A 9,162-nucleotide genomic window follows, 5' to 3' on the forward strand; every position below is an offset into this window, starting at 1 on the left:
TCATTTTATAGTTAAGATTTAATATTATTATATTTAATTATATAAATAATATTATATTACTTAATTTTTTTGAATCATATGCTAATATGCTAATATATTTATATTGTGACATTATCTTTAGAGTTAAAATCAACAATAATGAATAATAACCATCAAATTGCTCCAATCAGTGACTTGGATAGGATCCCTGATGTAGACTAGATGGCTTGGGAAGATTTAAGGAAGACCCGAATAGATGATTGCACGAAGACACCCCAAAAGATGGTGACAAGGTCCCAGACTCGCGCAGTAGCAGGGTTCTCTGGAATTGCGATTGATCGCACATTGGCTGTGATCGAGCGCCCAAGTTTTAATATCGAAATGATAGTCCCTGGAACTGCGACCGATCTCCCCCTGTAGTTGCGATCGAGCGCATCCTTCTCTAGTAGTGCGATCGCTCGCACCTGTAGTTGCGATCGAGTGCACTCAGGCATATCTGTTCTGCAGATGGACATCAGAGATACTTATCTTAGTTTTAATCTTTTGTTTTAAACTAGGTTTCTTTGTTAAGTTGTTATTTTATCCTATCTTTCAGTTTTTTAGTTCAGATTAGGTTCTTTATTAGTTTTCTATTTGGTTTAGTCTTCTTTCATCTAAACCAACTTTATTTCATTATTATTTTAGAATTAGTAGTCTTGGGCTATAAATATATGCTTATAGCCTTTAGCAATTTACTTCTCATTGATTATTGAGTTTTGTTAAATAAAAATACTCAGAGTTGAGTTTCTTTGTGTTTTTTCCGTAAACCCTATATAGGCTCTAGTTTTTAAGAACATTTCTTAGATTCTTGTGATAGTCTTACAATCTTAGGAATATTTATCCCTTCTACTTGCCGTTTTTCTTGGTATTAGAGCCAGGTTTTCTTTCCATGGCACCGCCAAACACAAGAAGAAGGGGCAATCGCTTTGCAAATCTAGAAGACGTATATGAACGTGAGGAAGTAGTCAGTGAAACACGCACAGAGGAGTAGTGGCAACTCATGGAGGAAACGGTCGATGATTTGAGGGCTCAACTTGCGGCCTCCAATGCTCGAGCGGCCAATCCGGCGGGGCGCCAGGAGCGCCGTCGACAACCCTCACCACCTAGCTCGGAGGAGGAAGATGAACAACGTACGGAGAATGAAGCCAGGAACCCTTTTGCAAGGCGCGGAGTACAAGGGCATCAACCCCACATCCAAGCCCAAGCCAATCGATGGGAGAGCGGTTTCAAACTCGATATTCCAAAATTTCAAGGGGGTCTCCAACCCAAAGAATTCTTGGATTGGGTAACGGCAGTTGAAGAAATTTCTTGATTTCAAAGGGGTGCTCGACGATCAACGAGTTTTTTTTGTCGCAACCAAATTCCAAGGAAGAGCAACGACATGTTGGCAGCAATTAAAGCAATCTTGGGGGCAGCAAGGCAAGACGAAGATCAACAAGTGGAAGAAACTGTTGAAGCATATGAGGCCGGCCTTTTTACTTTAAAATTATACTCGAACCATGTATCAAAAGTTGCAAAATTTGAGCCAAGGGTTGAAGTCCGTGGACGAATACACGGAAGAATTTTACAAGTATCTCACACGTGTTGATCTAGCTGAAACCGACGATCAACTAGTGTCACGATACATTGGGAGTTTACGTCACCAAATTCAGGATTCATTAAACCTCCTTGACCCCAAGAATGTGTCAGAGGCCCATCAAAGAGCACTCTTGCTAGAGAAGACGGCCTCACGAAGGTCCTATAGAGTTTTTGGCCGCGGAATCAAGAGAGGCAGAAACTGATCAAGCGGGCCATTCACGACTCGAAACCCCACGCAAACCCCAACTCAAAACCGGACCCCAACCACAACGGGTCCATCCAACCAAGGGGCAACTACGAGTGGCCCTAAATGCTTTTGATGTGAAGAATCGGGCCACCGAATGGCGGATTGCCGAAAAGGGGATAAATACGGTAAGGGTTTACTTATTGAGTTGGGAGACACCTTCGATGAACAAGGTGAGGAAGAGGAGTACGACACCACCGTTGACTACCATGCGAACGATGACGGAGAATTTGTACCCGGAGATGACGGCCCTCTTTTGATGATACGACGAATATGCTTGACACCCCGTAAGGTGGAAGGTTGTTTAGTGCCAAAATATTCATATTTTTAGCCCTTAACTTACATGTTTTAATCCCTTAGTTTTAGTTAATTCATGCAATTTTACTTCCTTTTTGTATTTTCTTTGTTTTATAGGTTTTTGGAAGAAAAGAAAGCGTTTCTGAAAAAATTCCAAGTTTAAAGGGCAAATTGGGAAGACCTAGAAGATATGGTTAAGCTTAGCCAATCATGGTTAAGTTTAATCCAATAAAGGAAAAGAGTAAATCGGAATTTCTCAAATAATAGTCAACATCGGATTGGAGGCAAAATTGGATTCTGCATACCTCTCGGTATTTTGACCATAACTTTCAAGTCAGATATCCGATTGAGGTGATTCAAGCGGTATTGGAAATCTAACTCAAGATGTTACAAATCATTGTGAAATAATATTTTCCCAATTCAGAGCGTCGCAAGGCCAAAATCACACCGCAAGTTAAGACCGCAATTTTGGGCCAATCCTACTCCGATTTGGACTTAGGTTTTCTTTATCTTAATTGGACTTGGACTTAAATCTCCAAAATTCCTAGGATTACTAGGTCTTCTAGGACTCTCTTAAGCTCTATAAATAGACCCCTAAGCCTCACAATTCAACACATCCTTAGAAGAGGCACAACTTGGGGAGAGGAATTTGGAGGCTACTTCTAGGAGCGGTTTTCGGTTCTTTCTTTTCGTTCTCTTTTTATTTTAATTATGTGTAACTAACTCTTAAGGAGAGCTAGATTGAAGCCCTAATTATGCTTATTTAATATTTCAATATTGGCACCTTTGTAATGATCTTGTTGTGCTATTTAACTTAATTAATACCTGCTTGCATGAATTCCTCATATGTGTGTGCCTGATCAACATATGCATGTGGTATGGACTAGTTAGTTAAATCAATTTGGATAGCTGAATCCTGGGTTTAATAAAAGTAACAAAAGAATCCATACCGCGGTTCTTGGGTTAATCAACATGGGGAATTGGGAGTATACGCCCATGTCCTAGGCCTCATGTGTTTGTCGATTTTCATAGAATATATGATTTCCTAAGGAACAACTTAGTATACACCATGCTAAATCCCTTAGAAAAGAAAAAAGAGTTAGAATATACGCCATGCCTAACTCGTTGTTTAGGGAAATATATAGCTTAAGGAGTATATGCCATGCCCTTAGGTTGACAAACATTAGGTATGCATAACATGATCAAAACATTGGCATATTGATATATTAGCTAAATATAATTAGTGGTGGATATGAAAACCCTGCCTTTACCTTTACTTTATCTTTATATCTTTTTATTATTCTTAATATCAAATCTGTTACAATTTGATATTTTAATTAATTCGAAACAAAATCATAATCCTAATGGGAGCGACCCCGTACTTGCTGCACTATGCTATTGTTTTGATCTTGTGCACTTGCGAGTTAAAACGCACTAAATATTATCTATTAATTTAGGTAGTATTTGGCACAACAAAGGTGACGATGGGCAGCGCCACAATCCTTTTTACTCCACATGCATTATAGGGGGAAAAGTATGCAAACCTATCATTGACAGAGGCAATTGTGAAAACGTGGTGATGGAAGAAGCGGTCTGAAAATTAGCCCTTGAAACAGAAAAACATCCTACACCATACCGCTTGGAGTTGCTCAAGAAGGGAAACGAGGTAATAGTATCCAAACGTTGCCTTGTGACTTTTGCAATTGGATTAAGATATAAAGACAAAACTTGGTGTGACGTGGTGGCCATTGATGCATGCCACTTATTGCTGGGAAGGCCATGGCAATATGATAGGAATGCTCATCATAATGGAAGGAAGAACACCTATAGTTTTTTGGTTGATAATGTGAAACTCACTCTTTTGCCTAATCTGGGAGACAAACCTAAACCTTCTAAAGGAGGGGGCCAAAATCTCTTGGCTAAGAGGGAATTCATTAAGGAGATGCGTGATTCCAATCAAGTATATGTCCTAGTTGGGAAGGAGTGCACTCCCACGGAGGAGGCGATCTAGGAAGAAATCAAGGGATTGGTGGAGGAATTTTCCGATGAGTTCCTGAAAGAATTACCCAAAGAGCTACCACCTCTTCGCGACATTCAACACCAAATAGACTTGGTACCCGGTTCTAATCCCCCCAACCAACCACACTACCGCATGAGTCCCGAGGAGCATGAAGAGATGCGCTGACAAGTAGAGGGGTTACCATTCAAAGGTCATATTCGGGAGAGCTTGAGCCCATGTGCAGTTCCAGCTTTACTTACACCTAAGAAAGATGGATCATGGAGAATGTGTGTTGATAGCCGCACCATCAATAAGATTATAGTAAGGTACATATTTCTTATTCCTCGATTGGATGACTTATTAGATCAATTGAGTGGGGCAACAATATTTACAAAGTTAAACTTGAAGAGTGGATACCATCAAATGTTGGTACGAGTTGGTGATGAATGGAAGACCGCATTCAAAACACGCGAGGACTCTACGAATGGTTAATGATGCCGTTTGGCTTATCTAATGCTCCTAGTACCTTCATGAGGGTTATGAATCAGGTGTTCCGCCCATTCATTGGAAAGTTTGTAGTCGTCTACTTCGATGATATCCTTATATATAGCTCTACCATTGAGGAGCACATTCAACATGTACGGGAGGTACTAAGTGTCTTGCCCAAGGAGAAATTTTACGCAGCCCTGACAAAATGCAATTTCATGATGGAATCCGTTCTTTTTCTTAGATATGTGGTGTCCAAAGATGGGTTAGAAGTGGATGAGTCTAAAATAGCAGTAGTTCGAGATGGGCCTTTCCCCACTACACTATATGAGGTACGCAGTTTCTAAGGGTTAGTATCTTTTTATCGGCGCTTTATTTACAACTTTAGCACCATATTAGCACTATATTAGCACTGATTACGAAGTGTACGAAGGTGGGTAAATTCTCATGGAGTGAAGTAGCCACTACCGCCTTCGAGTTGATCAAGGTCAAATTGACCTCCGCTCCATTACTAGTCCTTCCAGATTTCGACTTACCTTTTGAGTTGCATTGTGATGCATCAAAACTAGGCATTGGAGCGGTACTCAGCCAAAAAGGCAAACCGGTGGCCTATTTCAGTGAGAAATTGAAGAGCGCACAACTCAATTATAGCACTTATGATATTGAGTTCTATGCATTAGTATAAGCACTGAAACATTGGAGCTCATACCTCGCCTACAACGACTTTATTTTGTACTTAGACCATGAAGCACTAAAACACCTTAGCAGTCAAGATAAACTGTCATCTCGGCATGCTAAACGGGCTACTTTTGTCCAACAATTCAACTTCACAATCAAGCACAAGTCCGGAGCATTGAACAAAGTGGTAGATGCCCTCAGCCGAAATCATCACTATTAGTCATCATGAAATCAGAGGTACTAGGTTTTGAATTATTAAAAGATTCTTTGTCTAGTGACCCATTTTTTGGTCCTATTATTGAGGAGGTGTCATCGGGCGAGCGAAGAGACTTCAATTTGTATAATGGGTTCCTATTCAAAGGTACTCAATTATGCATTCCCGAAGGTAGTCTAAGGTTGAAAATCATCCATGAGCACCATAATAAAGGTCACATGGGAAGGGATAAAACATTACAACTAGTGGCAGACCAGTTCTATTGGCTGAGTATGAGGAAAGAGGATGGGAAGGGATAAAACATTACAATTGGTGGCAGACCAATTTTATTGGCTGAGTATGAGGAAAGAGGTCGACAAACTTGTGAAGAGCTGTAGAATATGTCAAGTGTCCAAGGGGTCGGCTACTAATGCCGGGTTATATATGCCTCTTCCTATTCTGGATGGGCCATGGACCAACGTGAGCATGGACTTCGTGCTAGGCTTACCCAAAACCCAAAAAGGTAAAGATTCCATCTTTGTACTTGTTGATAGATTCTCAAAAGTGGAGCGTGTCATTGCATGCAAAAGACCGCCGATGCAGTAAATATCACACAATTATATTTGAGAAAGGTCTACCGCCTCCATGGCTTGCCATTGTCTATCGTATCCGACCGCGACACAAGTTTCTTAGCCACTTCTGGCGATGTTTGTGGAGGTTATCACATACAAAGCTCGATTTCAGCAGTGCATATCATCCACAGACAAACGGACAAATAGAGGTTGTTTACCGATCGTTGGGAGCCTTACTTCGAAGTTTAGTGGGGGAGAATGTCAAGTCATGGGACCAGAAATTGTTCCAAGCCGAATTCTCCTACAACCGTTCCACTAACCGAAGCACCGGCCTTAGCCCATTTACCATCATTTATGGGAGTAATCCTCGTGCCCCATTGGATTTGGTACCTCTTCTAGATTTGAAGCGAACACATGCTACAACGGAAGACTTAATAGCTCAGATACAAGCCGGTCACAAGTTCACCATCCAGAATTTATAGCAATCTACTACAAAATATAAGGATGATGCGGATAAAAAGCGTCGTGCCATCGAGTTTGAGGAGGGGGATTTTGTGTAGGCTGTGTTAACTAAAGATAGGTTTTTAGTTGGTGAATATAACAAGTTGGCTGCCCGCATGATTGGATTGGTAGAGATTATAGAGAAGATCAATTCAAATGCCTACCGGTTAACGCTACCTAGCCATATCAAGACGTCTTATGTTTTTAATGTCAAACACCTTGTTCCATTCACAAGTGATTCGCCAGATGAAGATCTGAATTCGAAATCAAATTCTGTCCAACCTGGGGAGGATGATGTAAACCAGATGGCTTGGGAAGATTTAAGAAAGACCCGAACAAATGATGGTGTGAAGGCACCCCGAAAGATGGTGACAAGGTCCCAGACTCGCGCAGTAGCAGGGTTCTCTGGAATTGCAATCGATCGCACATTGGCTGCGATCGAGCGCCCTAGTCCTGATGTCGAAATGATAGTCCCCGAAATTGCAACCGATCACCCCCTGTGAGTGAGATCGAGCACATCCTTCTCTAGTAGTGCGATCGATCGCACCTGTAGTTGCGATCGAGTGCACTTGGGTATATCTGTTCCGCAGATGGACATCAGAGATACTTATCTTAGTTTTAATCTTTTGTTTTAAATTAGGTTTCTTTGTTAAGTTGTTATTTTATCTTATCTTTCAATTTTTCAGTTCATATTAGGTTCTTTATTAGTCTTCTATTTGGTTTAGTCTTCTTTCATAGACTTCTAAACCAACTTTATTTCATTGTTATTTTAGGATTAGTAGTCTTGGGCTATAAATATATGCATATAGCCGTTAGTAATTTAGTTCTTATTGATTATTGAGTTTTGTTAAATAAAATTACTCAAAGTTGAGTTTCTTTGTGTTTTTTTCTTAAACCCTAGATGAGCTCTAGTTTCTAAGAACATTTCTTAGATTCTTGTGATTGTCTCATAATCTTAAGAATATTTATCCCTTCTACTTGCTGTTTTTCTTGTTCACCACAATCCTACACTGCATCAATCCTATACCACCACGATCCTTGGCACAGATAGGCTGACATTTTATTAGTGATTTATAGTCCTCGATCTGCACCTTTCCGATTTGAATAATTGTAGAAGTCAGTGCTTGCCCAATAAAAGAAACTGGTGGGTCATGTGCATTCATAATTGGTGACAAGTCTTACTGCATTAGGAAAGACTTTGGTTCCAAACCTTGGTATAAAGCAAGTTGGAGTTGGACCCAACATGTACCATTTCTTTTTCTTTTTATTTTAGCTTTTTAAGGATTTTATTTTGTGTAAATGGAGTTTGCCAAATGATGCCATATATATCTTCGCCCAAATTTGTGTCCCTCCCAGCCAAAAGGCTGTTATGTCTTTTGAATGCATTTGCTATGTGATTAAAAGATGCATCAGTGATTGTGTGATTGGCTTAAACATTGCAAACCAATAATCCATACCGCAGGAATCAAAAGGATGGGTGATGAGTTATTAGGCTTCTCTTACTCTTCCTTCTCTCTAAGTAGAGAAAATCCACCTCCATGCCTTGTGAAGACTTCTACCACCATTAATGTGGTTGTCAGGGGAGGGGGAAGCCTTTCCTCTTCCTCTTTTCCTTTTCCTTTTCTTTTTCCTCTTCTTCTCCGGCAAGTTTTTTTCTGCATGTTTCTCTGGACTTTTTGCCACCCTTCAGCACAAATTTTTTGCTCCACCTCATGACCACTGCTCCGCTACCCTGGGGTGCCATCTTCCATGGTCATTCGCATCCCCGCCACTCTCATGTACTGCTGCTTGCCGTTTTCCACCATACAGGTCGGATCGAGTTTGGTTCTTAGATGGGTTTTCTTTAAAACCCGATCTGCTTTTCTCAGGCTAACCCCAGTCTACACGTGCCAGTTCACCATCATCAGCAACCTTCCAACTCTCCACCGCCACTTCCGGATCAGTCATCGGCCCAGCACGTGTCGAAGCGTGAGCTTCACACGCCTAAGCATGAATCTCACGCGCTGGCGCGTGATCCCCATGCCCTGGTCAATGGTTCCTCCTGGCCACTCCTCTGCCTTCATCACCGCCATCTCTTCTGTTTATTGGGTTTTTTGCTATTTTTCAACTTGTGTTTATTTTTCTGTTGTTCCATCTATTTCCTTGTATTTTCTGTTGTTCCATTTGTTTCCTTGTATTTTCTAATGTTTTGATTAGGTTTTGTGGGGTTTAGTCTCCCTTTGTACTTAAGGCTGATTTCTGCTATGGAGACTAGTGCTACTGGAGTCAGTACTCCCTTTTCTTTGGCTCCAGATCCAGATCTTACCAATGCCGCTCCTGTATCGACTTCCTTTGCGAGGTTGATATTGTTCCTTGCTGGGGGTACAATTGGGTTTGGACCTGTAGAGGTTCTTACACCTGTTATTAGGGTTTATGAACCTCTTGAGGTTTGTCATCCTTCCTGTGCACTTTTTGCCTTTCAAACCACTTTATGCGACCCCTTTGAGAGGACGGGGCCATTTATTTGGCCCATTTTCCTACTTTGTTATGTTTACTAGCACTATTATTTCTCAAGTTTGGGTCTGTTATAGGGGAGCCCACACCTTTTCTGTCTTTT

The sequence above is a fragment of the Corylus avellana genome, chromosome 5, assembly GCF_965113065.1.
Source record: "Corylus avellana chromosome 5, dhCorAvel1.hap1.2, whole genome shotgun sequence".
NCBI lineage: Eukaryota > Viridiplantae > Streptophyta > Magnoliopsida > Fagales > Betulaceae > Corylus > Corylus avellana.